This window comes from Emydura macquarii, unplaced genomic scaffold (assembly GCF_026122565.2).
Source record: "Emydura macquarii macquarii isolate MOO-44397 ecotype Brisbane River unplaced genomic scaffold, CSIRO-AGI_Emac_v2 contig_369, whole genome shotgun sequence".
Taxonomy (NCBI): domain Eukaryota; kingdom Metazoa; phylum Chordata; order Testudines; family Chelidae; genus Emydura; species Emydura macquarii.
Genome location: NW_027130506.1, coordinates 8,446,264 through 8,470,079, shown reverse-complemented (window position 1 = coordinate 8,470,079; position 23,816 = coordinate 8,446,264).

Below are 23,816 nucleotides of genomic sequence, written 5' to 3'. Positions count from 1 at the left end.
CACCCCCTTTTAGAGGATCTCATTTATTAACAGAAAGGCCAATGCATAACATAACAAAACCTTCATCCTGGCATCCCACCTGCGCACCCACATCATTCTTAGTCCACTTGACCCCCACTTGAGTCTAGAGGAGCCTGAATGGAGGCAAGCATACCAGGAGTTCTCTCAGTTCAGGTCTCCATCCCTGGGGCTTCCTGCCAATATCTGGGAGCCCCTTGTGCTGAGACCAAGCGCTTCTAGATGCCTGCAGCTCTGCCTTTAGGAGTCTCTCATCTCAGACAGCTCTGTCTACAGGAGCACACCCCTTTGGCTCCCTGCTTAGTCCTCCTGGGAATACCTCTGCACAGGAGTCTCTTGAGGATATGCTCACTCTCTAACTAACCTTGTGTAACCTTTATTCGTCACAGGTGCTTGTTTATTAATTAACAAATAATCAAACACCTGGGGCAGTTAACTATTCCAAGGTGGACCTTGAGAAGGCAGTCTTGGGCTGACTAGGCTTTGACTCCCCATAAAAGGGTCAGTGGCCCCTGACGGATGTCCATTGATTTAGAATATATTTAAAGTTCAGAAAGCACCTTTACAATCGTCTAATCTGTCTACTCGCATCACCCTGGTCAGAGAATTTCAGCTAGTGATTCTTGCATCTAGCCCAGCAACTTGTGGTTGAACTAGAGCGTCTTTTAGAAAAAGACCTCCAGTCTTGATTTAAAGTGATGGAGAATTTACCGCATCTGAGACAAGTCACAACAAGCAAGTGTGACAATCAAAAAGAGGGACGAGTTGGGGAGAGAGAGGTCATGGGTAATGAAAGTAACATTGTATTCTTGCACGATTAACTCTTGCACAACTTGATGGTTCCTAGTGCTTCCAAATCATCCTAGATTTTTAAATAAAGAATAAAAAGAGCTATCCTTGAACAAATGGTGCATTAAATAAAAGATGCCCTGCTGTTGCTGAGTAAAGATAATACATTGTTTATAAAGCCCACAATTCTGAATGACAAGACACCATATTGGGTCATTAAAGTACCACTCCGATTCCCAGTGATGTGAATCACTTTGATAACTCCTCTCTGAGTTCTCAGAGCCATTAAGAAATTGCCCATTACTTACTTACTGTAATTACTTTTAATCATATTTGCTCTGTGGTTATCTGTTGTTAATAGAACTCTTTGATCTGCTTAACTGCCTCCCATGTAATTAAACAGTGGTGAAAAACACATGGCTAATACTCTGCTAACGATGCACAATTTACATTTAGGAAGATTTAAAAGCAAATGGTAATTCTCAATGAGGTTTTGATTCAGAATGTTGTGGTCATATTTTATCATGTTTATTTTGTTGTCAGCATCAGGCATAATTAGGTGATATATTGTTAATTGCTTTGCTTTTAGCAGAAAGATTGCACTTCACCCCATTGTTTCTTATGCAGAATTCCTAGTTTTAGCTACAGTCTATTTGCAGGGGTAGTTTTGAACCAATCCCTGCTGGCTTGCATAAGAGTCTGGGCTTTACAGAAGCAGAACCTTCAAAAACTCTTTCCCTTCCCCCAAGACAAACCCCTGGGAACCTCCATCCTGCTTATATTTGCTGTCTTTTTGTGGAGCTTGTAACTTGACTCCACCTTATATACTTATATTTGATGAGGCTAAGAGTCCCTCTTTCCTGGGTTTTCTGAAGACACCCAATTACTATGCTTTTTTTCTTTTTCCAGGAGCTGCCATCATGGTCTTGTAGGTTGGGGCCAAGATATGGACTGAAAATTGCATGAGCCCGGGTCCAATGCATTTGTGTGTTTGCCATGCGTCTCAAACCTATCCATGAGCCTGGGCCAAGTTTCATATGCACCTGGGCTGATACTTGCTTATGGATGGAAAGCATGTAAGAGTCACTGGTTCCACAGGGCTTTGACTCCAAACAAGACAAAACTTGGCCATTCTGGTGAAGGTGCCTTGTGCGTTTAGGGTTCTGACAATGAAATTTGGGGGTGCCAACCCATGGAACTAACGGATTATGCCTACCAAAAAAACTGAACAACTTCCTTTTTGAAAAAGCCATTCTACCATAGGAATGGTATTCATAACTCTGACATCCCCTTCTATTCCTAAGCCCCTACCACCAGCAGAGGAAATTAATAATATATATATATATATATATATATATATTACAAAATCTCAAACCCCACCCTAAGTAGAGTTTTGACCCCCCCAAAAGGGAGAAGATTCAGAGACTCCATAGAGTTCATTATGAGCTTCACTATTCCTGCAAATTTTGCATGGAAGGTGCTCAGCTACTCTGCTGATGGGTAAAGGATAAAACCCTAAGAAAGACAGAAGATAGAATTTTATAAAACTGCTTGCACAATAATAATAAAATACCCAGTATTCAAAAATCAAAATAGCCCCAGCAGACTTGGTTCCATGGTTTAGTGACTTGTAAAGGCTTTTACCTCACCAAATGGATCCTCATTTCAGTGCATTGCAAAGCATAATTAATTTTTGATAATGAGAGGGTTAAAAACTAATGTAGGAGTTTAACAGAACTCAGTCAGGTGCCATTGAATCCATTAATCACTGTCTTTTGTGACTGGCGCAAAACTCAGTAGTAAATGCAAGACTGGCTGCATGCCCATGAAGCTGTCAGGCTCTGAGACACTGAATGAATGAATGAATGAATGAGTACAAGAGGTAGGCAATAGAGCCACCGGAGATCCAACAAAGGTCTATTCTGCTCGTAAATCCCTGCTAACCCAACATAATAAGCAAACAAGTGACAGCAAATTCACTTGGCCAGAAATAAAACTCAAATCAAAATGTTGTGCTTGCAACCCTCAAGTAGAGCATTTTCCATCCTAAGCCAATTCTGCAGTTATCCCAGGGACCAGGATCAGGCAGAGGGCAGGGTACTCAGGATGAATGGATTATTCATTATAATCTGATCTCTTGTTTGATTCATGTTTAGTTGTGTTGCATTTTTTCTCCTGCTAATTGCTTAAAGAATCAGTTTGAAGGAGGCTGCCATGTAAATGGAAAAAGCACAGTAATGCTCAGGTCCTGGACAGGTGTAATGAAGAGAGCAGGGAGAGGTCACTGTTGTTATTATCTGCATATAAATAACATCTAGAGGCTGTATCCAAGATCAGGGTCCCATCGTGGTAGGGGGCTACAAAAATACACAATAAGACAATCATTTCTCCAGAGAATTTGTGATCTAAATGGACACGACAGACCAAAGCAGTTTTATCATTCCAATGACACACGGGGTACAGAGAGAGTAAATGATTTGCTCAAGGTCACACAGGAAGTCTGTTGCAGAGCCAAGATCAGGACTTAGATGCTTTAGATGGAAATGAACCCATTTGGGGAAGACAACATACTCTGCCAGCCTGCTCCATAATAAGGAGCTTCAGATACCTACACAAGCTTAGGATGATACTCCTTAAAACTCACCTCTGCTGCGAAGACTACATAATACTTAACAATGGTTACTTAGCTGGTGTGCTGAGACCACTGCTTATTATGCTGACCAATAGTGTCTCATTGCTACCTTGTGCTCCCCTGTTTATTACATACACATGTTGACTCTCATTTTATATGCTGATTGTAAGCTCTTTGGGGCAGGACCCATCCCTTTGTACAGTGCCTATCACAGTGGGGCCTCTGGACCAGGATTGGGACCCCTCAGTGCTACTGTACTACAAATAATAAATGCTATTACTGCTAATAATGAGGATGCATCTCTGTCTGCAGCCATTCAAATTTTGCCCAGCATCACTATTTTTCCATTGGGAATGACCTGATTCTCTCCTGTAATAAGGTCCACTCAGTTAAGGAAAGCTGTGTGGAGTGGGAAGCCTGTCAAGGAACCAATTATTCCCCCCTGTGCACTATCACCTCTGGCCCCAGCATAGTTTAGTGCAACCTCTACAAAAAACTTGACAACAGCTAGGCTGCTGGTGGTGCTAGGCTAGCTCTATAGTTATTTCCAGCTAGCTCTATTAAATAAGTAAGAGTGAAACTCAGGCTCAGTTCACAAGGGATCAGACCAGCCTTTTCTTCATCTTTCATTCATATGGGTTCACACCCTTAGTTTTGCTTTAAGGTCAGTCAAAGCTACCAAGTTTCACAATGAAACAATCACTTTTGTATGGTTTTCATGTAAATGCACAGACACACACACGGCCCAGGGTTCACTTGCAAAGATTCAGGTGTGTTACTAAACCTCTCGATGAACCTAGACTGTGCTTTGTGCTCAGAATGAAGTCCAAAAGCAGGCAACTTGTGGGTGTTTTTGCAAAGACTAACTGTAACTGCTTACATGATGAATGCAGATTCAGGGCCTAATCCAAAGCTCAGTGAAGTCAATGGAAAGACTCCCATTGACTTCAAGAAGCTTATGATCAGGTACTTGCAGCTTAAAATGGTCAGAGTGTGATGAATAGTAATAGATGAACTTCAAAGGGCTCATCAGTTCTGTTCAGAAAGTCAGCCAAAAATGTTAATGCTTAGACAAACCTCATCTGAATTATCCAGCCTTCTGCACACATAAATTGGGGAACAGAAGAACAAGCTGTTCTGTGAGATTAATGACATTGCCTGACACTGCCAGGGCTTGATATGCATTTGAGCAGGTTTGCTTTGAGTTTGGGGCAGAGGTTTGGTTGACTGGGGTTTGTTGTTCAAATCAGTCCATCTAGTCTCAGGAATGAACAGCGCTACGGAAAACTCAACCCACAAAAACTGAATCTGAAAGAAAAGCATTTGTGTGAATCTCCTGCAGACCAAAGCTTATGAGCCTTGCATAGATCCAATACGGAGTGAAAAACATCAATATGGGGAATACTAGCACTCAGGGGGATGTCTACACTGCGGCGAGGAGTGTGCCTCCCAGTCTGGGTAGACAGACACATGCTAGCTCTGCTCAAGCGAGTACGCTAAAAAGAGCAGTGTGGACTCTGATATTGCAGCACAGGCTAATCGCCGGTGTACAGAACCATGGATTCTGGCAGGCTTGTACTCAGGCAGCTAGCCCATGCCTCAATGGCCATACTGCTATTTTTAGTGTCCTAATTTGAGCAGAGCTAGCATGTGTCTGTCTACCCAGGCTGGGGGACACGCTCCCAGATGTAGTGTAGACGTACTGTAAGGCTGACGGGGGTTGAACACCTACAACTTCCACTGACCACAAGATCAGTCTTCAGCAAACCCAGCACTGCAGGAGAAACCCCACTTGTCTGCAACAAGCTTTTAAATCTGGAGTTTCGGCTCATGCAGCTTTCTCTTTTATTTATAGTGTTAATGATGCATAACCCTTGTGAAGAGTGAAGTATCTCACTCAGATTTCATTTTCTGCTCCACTTCCCTTACTGGCACTAGGAGATGCTGAACCTTCTAAAAATAGCCTGATAATTAAAACACTTTACTGGTTAACAATGCACCATCTGGATTTGACCCACTTCTGAATTACAGCTTAGACGGCTGCAAGGGAGGAAGTCCTGATTTTACTCACAGCAGCAAACAATGGCCTACTTCCCCCCCCCCCCCCCCCCCCCCCCGAGTGACTGTTCATTTTGGGTGCTTCCTTTGAGACAATTCAAAGGGATGGGAGGAAGGTGAGCAGCACTTTCTGAAAATCAGGCCTTTCAAGATGCCTCAAGTTGAGCGCCCCTAAATAGAGGCAGATTACTCTAGATGGCAGGTACCTTCAGGCAGAGGAAAATGTCCTCAAATGCAAGAAACTGTTTAAAATTTGCAACACCAATTCAAAAATATTCCCCAAATCATCTGATATTTCCCCTTGGGATTTGATATTGACCTTTGAATGAGGACACTCCTACACTGTAAAGGAATTAGGCTTGACTTTGACAATCACTATCTTCCAATAAAGTCACTCTTATGAAGAAATCCAAGCAAGCTTGTGAAAGATAATAAGAGTGCTTTATTGATAATGAATGCGTTCTCAGTTTCAGCTTCTTAAACTTCACATTTGCTGACAGCCATTTAGCATTCTGCTTTTGTCTATCTTCATGTCCTGAGAGCTTAGCAATTAAGCCAGAAAGATTTATTAGGATTTTCTAGGCTGGCCCAGCAGTATATTTGAGGTTACAGAGTTTCAGATCAATTCTGCCTGTCCAAAGCTCATGCGACATGCATGTTTGCTGAGCGTAGTTTGGGGACTGAGCTAAAAGCCCAAATCCTTTTCATTTTTCAAGTGAAGTCGGTATAAACACATCAGTTTATTGCGAGAGGTAAACACAATGTACAGTGAGCGTTCCATATTGCTCAAGTCCTTTAGTCTGTCTTGGATGAAATTTTAAATTAGTAATAAATAAATAACCTCACTATGTCGGAAGACAGCCAAGGCAACATAAGAGCATACACAGGTTTAGCTACCTTCTGCCATTGCTGGCATGGAGCTGTAATATTATATTAATTAATTATATTATATGATTGATCATTATTTCATTTATATCATAGAATCCAGAAGTATTATTGGCATTTATAAAATTATTCTAGGGCATGATCTAGTGCCCAGTGAAGTCAACAGAAGTCTTTCAACTGACTTCAATAAGCTTGATCCCTGGGGGCAAGAGTTCTGCTCCCATGTAGGCACTAAACTAAGCGGCCAGATTTCCAAAAGAGCTCAGCACATTAGGTTTGGGCATTTTCAGGAGCCAACAACATCATGAGAATTCAAAACCCCTAGCACTTTACAGGAGACATCCATTAGCCTGCAAGATCAAGCTCTCGATATACCAATTTGGGAGAATTTGATTGGCTTATTCTACTGCCAGTAAGATGCTTTTTTAACTCCTCCGAACCACCACCTTTTAATGCAATAAACATCTGAAAAATTTCAAACTGGTCTTAATGCAATTCATGCACAAAAAGTAGTTTTTCTTCCTAGATGAGCACTTGGAACAGAGTTGCAGATATACTGCAGGTCAGGCTCAGGATGTTCTCGCAAAGCTGCAGTGGAGAAACTTAAACAACATCGATCAAAGTTATGTTTGATCAATACTGTAGATCCATCACTTTTAACCATAACAGGAAGAAAATGCCATGATCCTCCTTCTTCAAAAAGAACTGAGAAGACAAGGGGAACACAGAGCACTATCATCTGTGAGATCTGGTTCAGAGAACAGCTTCATGGAGATGATATGATACAGGGGAAGGTGAATGCTGTAGTAGAGAAAGGGCCAAATCCTGGCAATTTTGCAATCTCCCATTGACTCCACTAAGGACAGATTACAAGATTTGGCCCTAAGACCGATTTCTGCCCATTGAGCCATGGTGCTGTATTGGTTGTGCATTAGAAGAAGAAGCAACAGCCACTGTGAGAAGAAGGCTGGTCCAATGTTTAAGGTGTTACCCTAGGACCTTAGAGAGTTATGTTCAATTCTCTGCTTTGTTCCAGACTTGGGCAAGTCAATTAGTTTCTTCATGTCTCAGTTCCCCCTTTGTAATATGGGGATAATAGAACTTCCCTACTTCACAAGGCCATTCTGAGGATAAATACTATGTGATGTATTCATTTCCTATGGATTAGCTGATGGTTCCACTTCTGTGGCACCGCGTGGTTCAATCTGACACAAAGGCACTAAACTCTAAGGGATTTTCATCCTCCAAGGCTTCTGAATACCTAAGGCTTTGGTGGAATATCTCACTGCGCTGTGATATATGAAGAGGCGCAATGTCTATAGCTTCAGGGCAGTGGTTCTCAACCAGTGGTATGTGTACTCCTGGGGATACGCAGAGGTCTTCCAGGAAGTCCATCAACTCATCTAGCTATTTGCCTAGTTTTACAATAGGCTACATAAAAAGCACTAGCGAAGTCGGTACAAACTCAAATTTCGTATAGACAATGACCTGTTTGTACTGCTCTATAAACTATACACTGAAATGTAAGTACAATATTTATATTCCAATTGATTTATTTTAGAAGTATGTGGTTAAAAAGGAGAAACTCGGCAATTTTTCAGTACGAGTGTGCTGTGACACTTTTGTGTTTTTATGTCTGATTTTGTAAGCAAGTAGTTTTTAAATGAGGTGAAGCTTGGGGGAGCACTCAAGACAGATCAGCCTCCGGAAAGGGGTACAGTTGTCTGGAAAGGTTGAGAGCCACTGACTCAGGGCATGGGCTGAGCTGGCTTTCCAGCACGGAGCCAGGCCCATCATGGCCAAGGATACCCCTTCTCTTCCAGTTTTTGCTTCATATCCAGCTATAACTACTAACGCCATTCCCTGCCTCATGCTATGAATCACAAGAGGGAAGGAAACTCCAGAAGGCAGTAGTGGTCAGAGGCAGAGAAGAACGGTCACAGAACCAGGAATTATGTCTGTGGCTGGTGGATGAGAATCAGGTGGTTCCACTTCTTTACATGGGGTAATGATGGGGGGTGGGACAGTTTGGCAGGTGAGAAAGGGAGGGAAGTCCAGGTCAGGGCAGCATGGTGAAGAGAGATATTGGAGTCAAGTTAATTTGACTAATTGAGGTTAAAAAATACCGTGCTTGATTGCAAGATAAGGTTTCTGCTTCTAGTGTTTGGGATTATTTTCAAGGAATTATTATTCTGGTAAATATGTAGTAACATAATAGCTGTGATGATTGTGGGAATTTTAGGATAATCTGAGATATTCCCAGATTTAGCACAGATGAGAGACTGGAGCCAATCACAATGTTTGGATCCAGATTCAAAATTCCAGGAAATTTGGACCTTAGATTTCCGTTTGGGGCCATTTCCTGTTTCCATCCCAGCTCATGAAATCTCACTAGAAAAGTTGCTCTCCTAGAGAGCCTCCAGTAAATTTTGTCTACCAGAAAGGAATAGCTGCATTCTGGAGAACATTTGAATTTTGTGGCATTTAAACTCACTAAACCTGACCTGTAAACCTATTGAGGTTCACCAAGGTGGCCATTTTTTCACCAGAAGCAAATAAATTGCACACAAACGCTGATCACTACTAGAAATGGGCCCAAGTAACAAAGAGTAGATCCAGTTTTGAGCTAAACTTTCATTCATTTAATAATTCATTTTCTGGCCTGGTTCTGGTGTTGTATGGCTAATTGGAGCAAGACATGATGTTCATACTCAGAACTGAACTTCTCCAAATTTTACGAGCATTTGGCTGGCTGCGTGGTTTTGAATCACAATCCCACACCGTTCTCAAGATAACTAAATGGAAGCACAGAATGAAATGAAAAATCAGCAAACCTCGGCCAGGCTGGCCATTGAGTTATGGAAATGAGTCCTCTAGAAAGGAAGCCTTTTGCTTTTGTAAAGTCCGGGGGACTTGAAACGAAGATAAAGACTAATTTGTTTAATGCCTTTCATACCCAAAAGAATAGGGACATGGTCTACCCGCACATTAGCAGCTGGACACCAGGAAACCTTTGCTTAGAAATAAACCTAAAAAGGATAACCATCTTTTTGTCACAAAGTCCCCCTTTCTTCGCCTTTTATTTAACTCATCGAAGAGGTCTGCAGCACTCTGTGGCCAGTAAATCTGTTTGGCAGGTAATCTGCCATCCATCTACCAGCTGCTACTTTGGCAAGACTAGCATTCCTGTTGCCATAGCAGAGCTCAGGCAGGCAAATGACATGCTGGCCTTGGATTTTTGCCAAGGTAATCTGATGGCACCGTTCTTTGTTAATAAAAAGAGGAAAGCAAGCTGGTGCGGCCTGCCATTTCCTGCCAATAGAGGCTGAACTTTGAGCAGGGTATTGGACTAATTAACTGCCTCCACCAGCTTTTGACTGTAGCATGCCAAATCTGACAAGTGGCTGGGGCTGTGCATCTTTAACCCTTGTTGTCTTCCAAGAAATGAACAAATAGCCTTTTCTTGGTGATTCATTGGAGCATTTGTAGAATTTCCTCTTCTGAGAAAGGTCTCCAGAAAAAAAAAAATCTTCCCTGAGAAGACTTGTAACCCCTTGCTAGGTTTGCCAAGATTTCATTTTGTGACAGGGTAGTTCTACACTGCAATGTAAGCCCAGGGCTCAAAATCAGGCTTAAGCCTAGGCCTCCTTCTGTCTACACACAAATCACACTAATCCAGGGCTCAGACCCTGGTTCCCATGGCCCCACAGGGGTGACAGGTCTGAGCCAAGCTGGGACTCAGGTTCAAGATCTGTTACTTTGCAGTGTAGATGCAGCCCCATGGAACACGTACTCTAGGAGTCTGCCAAAAATATCCCACAAGCCAACTTCCTCTGCCCTCTGGGACTGTCAAATTTGGTGGGCAGTCAAATTTTCCCACACTGCACCACAAAGGACTAGAGCGGCCACATGTGGGGAGGGCACTCGGCAGTCTGGGATATGGGTGGTTAGGCTCAGGCCCGCATAATGCAGTGTAGACGCTGGAGCCCCAGGTTAAAACCCAGGGTTCAACAATTCCTAACCTGAGGTTACAAATGAGTGTCACCGCTAAAGCTTTAGGTTAAGAAACCCAGGGTCTGCTAACTGGAGTTCTACTAACCCTGGGCTTACACTGCCATGTAGACATACCCTTGGTGGTTGTGTTGTGGCTAGTTTTATTTGGGCTGTACTTATACAATGTGCTAGCTCCTTTCAGAACAAAAAAAAAAAGGGCACAGGCCAAGAATTTTGAGAATGATGTATGATTTTGGGTGCCCAATTTGAGACACCTTTAAGGGGCCTGATTTTCAGAAGGAAGACGGCCAGTGTACAAATTCAGAACATACTGTAGTTTTGTTTGGTGGTGCATACTGCATAAGCGTATTGTGCTTCCATGGTGTTGGGGAGGTTGCTGTGGGCAGTGCAATTTGGGGTGGAGAAAATAGCAAAGGGAAAGCCTCTTTTGAAGATTATGAAGGTAGCTCTAAGGGCACTCCTTTCTGTAATTTCAGAAGGGCTGAGCTCTATGTACTATTTATGTCCTATTTTGCAATGCAACTGAAGTTTATGATCAGCACCATCAATAAATCTAAATGAATCAACAAAGCCAGGCAATAGGTTTCTTAACCCATTGTTATATGGACAGGAATGTAGGTGGTTTGGCCTAGTGGGCAGAGCAGGAGTCAGGTCTAGTGGGCAGAGAGGTGGCCAGGTTGGGGAATGAAGCCGAGGGTCAGCACCAGAATCAACTGCCAGTTATAAGAGTGAGGGGTCAAGCCAGAGTCAGGGTCACAAGCTGGAGGCCAGGGCTGCAGCCGGGACTGGTCACTGAGAACTGGAGGCAAGATGTAAAGGCGGAAGGAGCGGCAAGGCTCAAGCACAGAGCAGAAGCACCGTGGGAAGAAGAGCAAAGCCAGGAGCAGAAATCAAGGTCGGGTGTAGGAGGTAGGCACAAGCACGATCCAGTGCAGCCATCACAAGAAACCACCTTGCTGCTCAGTCGAACTTCCTGTGCCTCCTCCTGGCTTAAATAGCATAGTTGGACCAATTGGTGGAGCTGGGCGATCCTCAGTCCGAGCTCCCGTGGGCTGGGCCTTGGCTGGGGCTATTGCCGTAATAGTTACCCAGCCTAGTTCGTTTCAGTAGGTGGAGCCCAGGCTGTGGCAGGTGCCTGGGGACTCCCAGGCCTGGGTTCAAGACTCAGCATGTTACACCCATTTGACATATGTGTTCCTTCCCCACCACAGAGTAATGCATTAGATACACTGAGCGGAGCAAGCACAGCAGGAATAATAATACCATCTAGTTGTTCTACAACATGTTTCATTGATAGATCAACTCTCTGGCGCATGTGGAGTAACTGAATGCAGCTAGGGCAGTGAGACAATAGCAACACACCACCTGGCTCTCCCTAGGTTAGGCACAGTGTAGACAATTCTAGAGTGCATCTACCTGAGATCTGTGAGGTTAGGAACAAGGATTCCTCCACTTCTGTTGCCTTCTTAGGCCCCAGTTTACACCCCCCACCAGTCCCATGGAATTCTCCCTGAGTAAGGCAGTTTGAATTATCTTTCAATTGCATATTTAAGGGCAAAAATGCCAAACTGAGTTTAGCTTTGGGGAGGTGGCATGCAAAAATATTTACATGGCTGTTCTGTGTAAAATCCCCAAACTAACAGCATCTTAGGCAGGATGTGCTGCTGCAGATGGATATCTACATGAGAAGGAATGTATTGACTTGTTCTCCCACAACTGACATCTATATGCTTCTGGGGTTTGAAATAAGCCTGTTGCTCATAGGGCTCTGGGCAGTGTAATTTTTATTTTTATAGACAGGGTTAGGGGGTGTTGGGGTTTTCAAATCCCCTTCCCAGAGATGCACAGGGGGCTGTTTATGGAATCGAGAGTGCAGCTGCCTTCCTCTGTGAGGTCCAGAGAGGAGTTCCAATTGCTATGTATAAATTTGTCTCCAGTGCCTCATTACCTTCTTGTTCCTTGTAAGGATCCTCTTTACACTTCAGTAGAGAGAAAGGGACACATCTTAGGCATCCTTGTTCCTTTTTATACACACACACGCGCGCACACACGCATGCACAAGCAGCAATGTTAAGTCAGCACTTTTTGGTCAGCATGTGTCTACTGCCACGTGACCATGACCTCTGCCACCTCACGCCATCTAAAGACACGGATATCCGAAAGGGGAGGGGATAGAAGTACAAACTGTATGAAAGCAGGGTAGCAAGGTTAACGATCTTGTGATGCAATGCGAGATGGTGACTTGTTTTGGGGTGCGATTGTTCTTTAAGAGACAGACATGTTGAAATCTCTAGCTCTGCTATATAAAAGCACAGGAAAGAAAGACAGTCCCAAGGTAAATGCAGCTATAGGGTGCTGCTGTAATAAATGCCAGTGGAGTGTCAAGACACGTTCAAGTGATCACGTTACCCGCGAGTGGCTGGACAACCAACATATAAACCTTAATGCCACACCTATTAATGGATAGTCTCTTCTGTCTCATGTCTCTTTTGGCTGCATGTGTTTTCTGAGCCAAAAGATCCCAAGTCTTACACCCACTACCACATCGTTGTTGTGTGGATAACAAATGGGTTGCACGTAGCCTCACATTTGAGCCACTGGCTGTATGATCAGGTGGCCACACACAGTACTCGAGTAAATTGGCATCTTTCCATTTGTCAGTTGCCCAGTATTAGTATCTTTCCTAACAGCTCGTACAGTTCACTATTCATGGATACTCCTGTCAGTGCACGTGGGTAATGTGACTGATCATTCAAGATGAATAGCTGGGATTTGATGAAGAAGTATGTAAGCACTGCTGTATCGAGGGAAAAGGAAGAAAGAAAATAAAACAAATGGAGATTTGTTCTTCCTCCTTCCCACTCAACATAAATAACTGCTGTGTCATGCATCTCACACTGCTGTGTGATGTATCTCAGCAGTGGCTTAAAAGCAGCTGCACGTATCTAGTGGGGCCTGGTTTTGTGTTTGCTAGCTAACCAGTCAACAGACAGATTTATGCCCAGGGTCACTCACAGAGAGAGAGTGAGAGGTATGAGTCCTCCTACACAATAAGGCTCAGTGCTTGACTAACAGTCACAACTTACTTTCCCCGTCTCTGACTCACCATCAGATTCTTCATTCTGCAGATGTGCAGGAGATTGTTTTATCTGGAATTAGGTGGGCACAAGTGGTACCATTAATAACACTCAGTGTCTCTGAGTGTAACAGCAGCTGTAAATTCTTTAGTTCTCATTATCTCTACAACATTCTCTCTGCTTGTAATAGTTTGGATGAAGGAGGGGGAGTGCAGAAAGCAGTGTTAGCCTATGCTATTGTAATCTTCTAGCACCAACTTTCTTTGGTGTCAGCATTTGAGACTGTCCCTGTGCTGTTCTTGAAGGTGCTTGTTGTGATGTGCAGTATCACTCCACCATTGACATTAGAATAGTATCAAAGACAATATTGGAGAATATTATGCTTTGAGTTGTTGGCTGCTATTATTGAACATCACAGAATAAGACCCAGGAAAGTGATAATGATTTTGACCTGCTTTAAGGCTCAGAAGGAGTTTTATTCCAGTGTAACAGCCCATCACAACAAACTACAGTAGGCAAATGAGTCTTCACTGATATACTGTTTAGAATAATGGCTCCCCACCTTTTGTGGGCAACAGTTCCATTTTAGCAGATTAAGTGTACAGGCCTGAGTCTGTCATCCACATTGGTGTGAGTCAGAGAACTCCACTGAAGTGAATGGATGGAGTTACACACGTGTAAAACTGATGTAAGTGAAATAAGAACCAGAACTGCTGTCTCTGCCGCTCAGTAACCTCCATGCTCTACCTATCCTATAGCAGGAAAAAGCAACTAAAGGGAAAATGCAAATTAGTGAAAGTGACATTTGAATTTGAAATAGAGGAACAGAAAATGTATTTGAGCTGAAGAGCAATCTGCAAATGTGGGTGACCAGGGTTCTGACATGCTGACATGAATCTGCATTGCCTACTAACTTCATGTTCAACTTGGGGGGGGAAGAGTCTAGTTTTTCAGCATTTCCTCCTCTCCACAGCTAATGTTTCTTGGGTTCCCACAAACCCAAACAGAGGACAGTCCTTACTCTCATAGATTTTAAGGCAAGAAGGGAGCACTTCCAGTCAGACCTACTGCGTAATGCAGCCCATAGAATTTCATTCAATAATTCCTGCATCTAACCTGATAACTTGTTGTTCAGCTGGACCATATCTTTTAAAAAGACATCCAGTATGACATCAAACTTTCAAGTGATGGAGAATCCACCACAGGCCTTGGTTATCTGTTCCAGTGGTTAAATATCTTCACTTTTTAAAATATGCACCATATTTACAGTTTGAATTTGTCTAGCTTTAACTTCCAGCCATTGCATCTTGTTATGCCCCAATATCAGAAACCTTCATTGTATAAGTACTTATGGAATAAGTAACTTCATAATTTTTGTTTGATATGATAAACAAACTAAACTCTGTAAGCCTCCTCCTGGGTTAACTGACATGATCTAAAACTCTACCAACAAACAATAGAGGGACTTATAATATCAATACAGGGTGAGTTAGAGTTTGGTTATAGGGAACAACCAAACTATAACTGGACCACAAATTGTGGTCTAGACAAGGCCTCACTAATGTATGTCTACCATACCTCAACTCATGAGCAACCATACCTCAACCAGTGAACAACTGGTGTGAGGAAGGACTACTTGCCTGAAAAGGGTTTGAGAGATCAGGTCATCAGTTTTTTTTCCTCAGTGCTTCATGTAACAGCCCTTGTTCATACTATAGGTTAAAATGGAAATACGTTTAATTTCACAGTTACAGAGTGCTTAAAATAAGGTATAATGTTGAAAGACGTAATGAAATGCTATGTTACTGCAACACGAGTGTGTCACCACTAGCTTGTGCAATGAAGACATCAGGATGTAATTACCTGTGTAGCTGCTCTTTCAGATGGGCATTCTGATCACATAGGGCTAAATCATGGCTTTGACATGACCCCTGTGCAATCAGCCAGTGCATTGTTGTGCTCTCCCAGGAAAAGACCAAGAAGCAGACTGTGATTCCCTTTTTCTCTAGGCAGGTATGGAGGGAGGAAGAGGTATTCTGTGCTTGGTCTACACCTGGCTCAGCATATCTCCCCCAGTGTACCAAGCAGCAGAGTGTAAAAGGGGAAGTGAGTAAAGGCTTCACCCATTCCCTGCCCTTCCTCATCCCACCCACATATGTGGGAGGGAGGGACATAGCAGCCCAACAGAGGCTGCACTCCCCCCAGCATAACTATTCACAGTAGGAGTAACGTTTGTAAGGGTATCACTTCACTGCACAGTTAACCAAACTTTTACCCTGCTTTAGTCCATCACCCCATCTCCTCCCCAACCATCCACACAGAAAAAACCTTTGACCCAGGTTTGTAGGTGCTTTAATCGTGGACTAACTTACACGTCTTAGCTTAGAGGTTAGAGCCCAGGCTACAATTTAACTCTGACTGGAAAACAGCCACTCTGCATTGCAGATGCAGGTTAAAAAAAAAAAAATCACTCAAGTGCCATGCCTTTTCCACAATTCCCTCTCAAGGACAAGTTCTTCCACAATTGACAGGGAAAGAATCCTAGAATGTCTCAGAACAAAGAACCACGTGATAGGCCCCCAGACACACTATGGGTGAGTGCCGATACAGTGAAGACATTGTAATGTGGATAGGGCGTTGCTATGGGGACACTTGCACCCAGACTCAGCATGAGTGCCAAGCACCTGGGTTAACCGTGCAGCGAAGATATGCTCTAAGAGGTTGTGGGGTGCATTACATTCCCTTGCTTCCTGGTGGGGAATGCAGATGCTGGATCACAATTTGGCCTGCAGTTAGGTGAAGGCAGAGTCACAAGTGCTGTGGAACCCATGCATATTCTGAGGCTAGATTAGAATCCTGTCAACACCCTGCACGTTGTTTGTGTGCAGTTAATTAGAAATCATATGCCTAAAAGCATTAACACATCCCTGTTCGTGTGGGTGTTGTATTTGCTGTGAGGTTTATTCCATTCGTTACAGTCACATCCTATATATAGATCATTGTCTCAGTATCTTCACTTTTACTTTCAGCTCTTTGCACCAGAGCTTTGGGACCTTTTATCCCTTAGATTTTGCATCACAGCTCACTTTTTACTCACACAAATGAAGCTCTTCTAAAGCAAATCTGACATCACTTGATCTGCCACATCCGCTACTTGGTGTGAAATGGCAAGCACACAGGCCTGTAGTTTAGCTAATGGAAAGTAAAGAGTTAAGTACAAAAATTTTACCTGGGGTATCTATAATAGTGTAGGATCTCTCCATCTTCTTAGCAATTAATACAAACTAAACCATGTTAACCAAACTGGATAGAAGCAGTCGGAGAGAAAACTTGTCTCTGATATGTGATTTAGCCCACTCCATTGTTTAGGAGTACACTTTCCACATTAGACCTCAGTGAAGAGATGACTAGAAGTTACCAAAGCTTGGCCTTTTATGGCACTGTATAACCACTGCTAGAGAAAGCGGAGTGGGCTGAGAGAGGTGTCCTCATGTTATTGTTGCTGAAAGCACACAGTAATTCAAAACCCATGAAACCTGAAGGTTTTACGTAACAGTAGTCTGTAACAACATTTCCTTTGATTTAAAGCCACATGGTTTTGCTGGTGGTACCCAAATCTGAGAGTGAAATGCAGTCAAAATCACCAAGTTTAGCATTAGCCAAGGATGATTTTGTGGCAAAAACATGAATGCCACATTGTTTTGATGCAAAATCATCAAATCAGTTCATCTTTGTCTTAAATATCTGGGTTATAAAATGGAAGCTGGGTAAAAGTTGCATAGTTTTGAGCTCCACTCTGAACGTTTTGCATGGCTCTGGCTCTTCAAATCATACCAAGGCCCACTGCTGTAGAAAGATGTCACTTGCAGAACCTTCCCTGAAACCAGACAAACCTTGAGTCAATGTTGTTGTGGATCCCAGGATATTAGAGAGACAAGGTGGATGAGGTAATAACTTTCATTGGACCAGCTTATGTTGGTGAAAAAGACAAGCTTTCAAGCTACACAGAGTTCTTCTTTAGGTCCAAGCTCTGTGTAGCTTGAAAGCTTGTCTCATCAACAGAAGTTGGTCCAATAAAAATTATTATCTCACCCACCTTGTCTCACTAATAAACCTTAAGTAAGTTTTGTTAGAAATAATCAAACAGGTTGTCCGGGGGTGGATTGGGGAGACGGAACCCTTTATTGCCTGCTCGTTCCACCTCAATGCCACGAGTGAGCAACGAGGGGGTTACTTTACAATGCTTTTATCCATAACAGTATGTAAATATATACATTTTCAGCAACTCCCCATAGACCCTTATTTAGTTACACTGACACCTATAAAACAGAGGTCAGGCACATCACCTTAAAACCTATAAATTTTACACTAACATTATTTGAAGTAAAGGCATACCAGGGGGAGAAGGAAGATAATGCTTTCTTCCCACCAAAAAGTCTTGCACAGAAATAGCAATAAACTCATTCCCTGCGCAGATGGCCAGGAAGGGAGGAGAAGAAGAGAGATAACAGACTCTAACTAAAATTCACACCAATTAACAGAAACAAGATTTGCCCTTGTCTTGACTTGTTCCCTGTAATTTAGGCCTGACCACTTATCCAGCTTTTAACTCTTTACTCTCCTACAAGTTTAACAAGGCAATTGCAATTTCAAGCCAGGACAGGCTAAACATAATTGTAGAAATGAATAAAAAGTTAATCGGGATCTACAGCATTTTATTAATGAGAAACAGTTAGACCCATCTGCAATCTCTTGTCCCATTTTAAAATTTTCAACAGTTTTTATTCTTATTCTTCCTAAATTTAAGATCTGTATGATGTCTGAAAGTGGAAACATATTGCACTGAAAAGACCTTTGTGTGTACAACTAACCTGACCTTGATTAGCATTCACATAATCACATAATCACATAATTGAAAAAACAACAACAAAAACCCCAAGCAAAAAAAATTAAAAAACCAACACTTTCTTTGAGTCAATCTGTAAGAGGCAGTATTTATTTTCCTGTGTAATGCGTTACTGGTTCTTACTATTGTGGTTTTATTGCTTCACGAGCTAATGAGTTTCAGACCTGCTTAAAACAGAAAAAACCAACTCACTCAAAAAGTTGAGCAGTTCCCTCCACTCACCGTGGTTAGCGTATAAATCTAAAGAAGCTGCAAAAGTGAAAAAGGTGACTAATGTGCAAAGCCCTTTAATGCTTAACAGCCAACCCTTCCTTTTTTCTGTAGGCATAATACAAAGGGTGAGTCAAAGGTAATCTGATAGTACAATCTAAAAGGAATGTCCAAATGGACCACAATGCAAACACAAGATTCCCAAATACATCTGAACATTTAAACTCAATGAAATGGCACAGTGAAGGTCAAACAAAGTGCCCTATTAGAGCTGGTCAGAAAATTCAGACAAAGCTTTGGTTGGAGTTTTGATCAACAAACTGGGGTGACATTTTATTGATAACACCAGCCTGTTTTTCAACCATTTCCAGTCACAAGTGATGTTTCACAGAAAGAAAACATTCCCCCTCCCCCCCCGAAACCCTCCTCATTTTCATCAAGCATAAGGACAAAATTCAGAAATCACTTTGCCTCTTTCCTGACTTTGGCCAATTTTGAACTAAGGCACGATGTCTTTGTGATGAATAGTTTGTTTGGAGGGTTCCAGGGTCCATTAGGGGAAAGCAGCGGCTTTGAAGGAAGGATTTACAGCTTGGGAGATGGTGGGAGGGGGACTCCAAAGATTTTGATCATTCTCATAAGCTTCCAACAGGAATCCAACTTGAATCCAAACTGTCAAACTTGAGGTTCACCCACCATGAGGTGGAATAAATAACCATCCACTTCAGTAGGAAATGGATCAAACCATAGCCAATATACATTACTATAGAGTATGTAGTCAGGAGAGGCTATTCTCGTCCAATTATAAATAAACATTGACTAAGACAGACTTATAAGAATTTGGTTTTATTTTCAGCAATATGGAACAAGAACTGAAGGGACACCTTTTACCACAACATCTGACACCAGTTGGGTGGAGGGGAGGCTTTCAGAGTCTTTGCACTTATATCAATGACTGATGCTGTGTGATAAGCCTCTCTAAGGTAAGACTAAACGCTGCAATATTCACACTGAAGTCCTCATTGGGACGGGGTGGGGTGTCCATCTGGTTGTCAGGGTAACTGTAATACTTTGTCAATGTGTAGGCTGGCGACACAGCCCAGCAGGGGCATCGCAACCCTTCCTTGGGCCCAGGCTCCGAGCAAAGCCACAGTGCCTTGCTCTACGGGAAAAAGCGGAGCTGTAAAGCAGTCAGTAGCCCCCGGCCCTTGAGCGGGTGGGGCAGACAAAGCAGTCTGTAGCCCCCAGCCCTAAGGCGGGGCGGGGGAGTTAAGCAGTCTGTTGCCCCCAGCTCTCAGGCGGGGCGGGGCAGGTAACGCTCGGTATCCTCTGGCAGGCAGGTTCAGAGGAGCGGAGCACTCCCAGGTGGCTAGGGAAGTGGGGAGGGGGACGCAGGCCCACCCGACTCCACTGCATCCCAGCCCAGGGCCCTATCAGTGGCAAAGAGACTCTGCCACTTGGTCAGCGGGGCTCCATCCACAACACACTGACTGGTTCGACCACAAGCTCAGCCAAACTATAGTCGGCTGTCCCTGGGCTACTTCCTCCCACCCTAAACCCGGGTACCTGGAACCAAGGGTCTTCCTCTGAGTTGCTGGGGTAGACAGCTAGCAGAAGTCAGCAGGTCCAGGAACTCCTCGGGGCCATCAGCAAATGGCAGCTCCTCCAGGTCACAGGGGCCTGGTGGGTCCTCCAGCACACTGGGCTCAGGCAGCTCCTCTAGGTCAGGGCTGGCCTCAAGGGGTTTCTCCCAGTCAGTGGTCTTGGGTAGGGCTTCCCAGCTACTAGGACCTGGTGGCCCTTCCCAGTTGCTCGGGCCCGGCAGCCCGGGCAGACCTTGGAGGCTCTGATCTGTGGAGTGTTCGCTCTGCACAGCTCAGTGGCCTAGGTCAGGCCCAAACCGCAGCCTCCGGGAAGGCTCATCCTTCTCCAGCAGCAGCTTTTCTCTGACTGAGCTCGTGCTTCCTCTTCCTATCCTGGCCCCGCACCTCTGCTCCCAGGGAGTTTGGCCTGCGGGGCCCAGATCTGCCCAGCAGGGGCGTCACAACCCTTCTTCTGGCCCAGGCTCCAAAGGAAGGCCACAGCGCCTTGCTACACAATGATACTTTGAAATTTTTCACCAAATCAGGTCATTTAGGGTATTTAACTACAAGTCCCAGAATGCCTAGGTGGCTGAACAGGGCAAGGGCAAGCTGTAAGCCTGCCTTAAAGGGCCCAGGCCACCCTGTTACAGTGGAGAAATAAAGAACTGCAAAATAAAGGTACTGTCAAGCTGTCCTGAAGTGACTCAAGAGCATGAGTACCAACCTCAAGGCAGACTGTTAGGAAGCAGGGCACATATCCCACATTGGCTATAAGTTCTATACTTAGATTTCACCAACCAATTATCAAGTGTAAACTCCTCAAACACTCTAAGAGCATTAACAAGGAGACACAGATAGTCCTCTTGAGTACTCCAATCTGTCTCACCACCCAGGTGAGCCTACTTTTATAATAGATGGTGCATTACACCAAGAATTATAGCACTATTCAGCTTACTCCAGTCCCAAAGCACTAGTCACTTACTGCACGTTAGATCTTACACCAAAAACAATACTTGTAGCCTATCCTATTACAAACTATCTAAAGCTTTATTAAATAGGAAAAGGAAACAAGACAGTTACTTACAAGGTTAAAGCAGACAAACATATACACAAATGAGTTACAATCTACAAATTTCAAAAAGTAATATAAGCTCTTCTATTATAAGCAAGCTGTGATAAACAAACTTGAGGGCTAACCCAGGCTAAGTAACTGGAGATCCCTTTTTTATGCTTAGAAAACCTTCCTCCCAGAATCCAAGCAGCAGAGAGCAACACCAGCAAATTCCCAGTCCCAGACTTTCTGCCAGAAATGTGCATCTTGTACTGCCCAGCCCTCTTCTGGACAAAACAAGTTCATATAAAGTCCATCATTTTATTAATAGAAAATGATATGCACAAATCCTATTATCTCAAATAGAGTTTACCAAACATTTCAATTCAAGCACATTGGGTTAGATAAAATAATGAAACAAGTTTATTAACTATAAAAGGATAGATTTTAAGTGATTACAAGTAATGAGGCATAAAAGTCAGAATAGGTTAAAAAGAAATAGAAGGTAAAACCCAACTAACACCTAACTTAACAAGCTAAGTGATTTCAAAGCAAAAGTCTCCCTCACCACATGTTCTAGCAGTTTTACTAGCTGAATTCCTTTGGGCCAGGATCCCTCCCCAGTCCAATGATGCTTCATTTGTCCTTCAAGTGTTGCCAATACCATGAGTAGAGATGAAGGTTGTGGCATTTTGTGTGGGGCATTTTTTCCCCTTTGTTATAGTTCTTTTTCTTTGAAAATCACCTCCAGCTGAGGCTCAGGAGACAGCAAGTCTGTGGGGATGGGAACCTCCAGCTGTTTCTTTGCCAAAATGTAGATTTCTCATCCACACCCTTTTTCCCGCTAAAGAACGGCCGCTTAACCAGTGATAGTCCATTTGGTTTTGACAACACCTGGCTGAGACATCAATTTGCCTTTTGTCTTTGAGGAACAGGTTTGTGCCTGCTTTTCTAAATCTGGAACGTCTCAACAATGTCATACAGTAGAATTTTATAACTGTACATGCAATGTTGCCACACCTATTTTATCAGGACAATAATGATCAGCAAATTAAGAATTTCTAAATGATACCTCACAAGTCACACTTTATACAAAATGTATCATGGTCTTGTAAAAATGGTGAACATAGGGATACAGACTGTCACAGGGGGTCAGTGATTAAATAAGATGCAGTACCCTCTTAAACCTCATTTTCCTCTCACTTACACTAATTTCACACTCATGAAACGCCACTGATGTCCATGGAATTTCTCCTGAATTATACTGGTGCAACTGAGACGAGAATCAGGCCCTGTATATTTTGACAGTATGCTTCACTTACAGGCAGCAAAATCTTTATTTGATCAGCTCAGGTAGACAGCACTGAGGATGTCTGAAGTCACAAGACTGAGCAGCCTGGCTACATGATCTAAGATACCCACAGCAGCAGAACAGGGCTGGCCCACTGGCTGTATGAATAGCATGCACGGATGGACATTGGCAAGGCTTTTCTAGTCAGGTTCTTATGTCACTCCCATCACTTCGGTAACTATCTTATAGTTAGTTGTAAAAGGTCAAACAGGATGTTTTGTATTCCGGTAAAAAGCAGATCATCTGCTGATTTTAGCACATCTTTGAAAGTTGTTAATACATTATTTAGATTTAAATTAGAAACAAATTGACGGTTAATGGGAGGTGGAGCTGAAATTTTAACAGGCCTATGGAGACAGAGTGTAGGCGAGGAGACTCCTTAAAGGGCTTCTACCTTAACTTTTGATTCTACACGGTCTGTGGCCATGTAAGTACATTCCCTCACATATTTCTTTCTCGGTGGGTTGCGAAGGGGTTGTGGCATTTTGAGTGGGTTAGGGAGCTGAGTATGGTGCTGGTGAGCTGCACAGGTCGAAATAAGGAGATGGGAAGTCATTGTCTCAGTGAGTCTAGTGATTTGTAAGCTCCCTGGAGCCCAAGCATGGTGTATGATGTCCAGAGGGTGCTTGTGCGGGTGAAGGGTGGTGGGTGCTTATAGGGGGTTGCATGTACACTGGAGGGGAAGGGGATAGAGTTCTTGCCCTGATAGTTCCAGCGCAGTGTAAAACTCAGCCAGACCTACCGAGAAACTACCAGGGTCTTTGCAGACGGTTCGAAGGCCATGATGAATTTATAACCCCAGCAAACTGGCATGTGTACCACTGTCTATCACAGTGGCTCAAAACCTTTCCAGACTACTGTACCCCTTTCAGGAGGCTGATAGGACTTGCATACCTCTAAGATTCACCTCACTTAAAAACTACTTGCTTACAAAATCAGACATAAAAACACAAAAGTGTCACAGCACACTCTTACTGAAAAATTGCCGACTTTCTCATTTTTAACCATATAATTATAAAATAAGTCAATTGGAATACAAATATTGTACTTGCATTTCATTGTATAGTATATAGAGCAGAATATACAAGGCATTGTCTGTATGAAATTTTGGTTTGTACTGACTTCGCTAGTGCTTTTTATGTAGCCTATTGTAAAGCCAGGCAAATATCTAGATGAGTTGATGTACCCCCTTGAAGATCTCTGTGTACTCCCAACGGTACACATAGCTTTGGTTGAGAACCA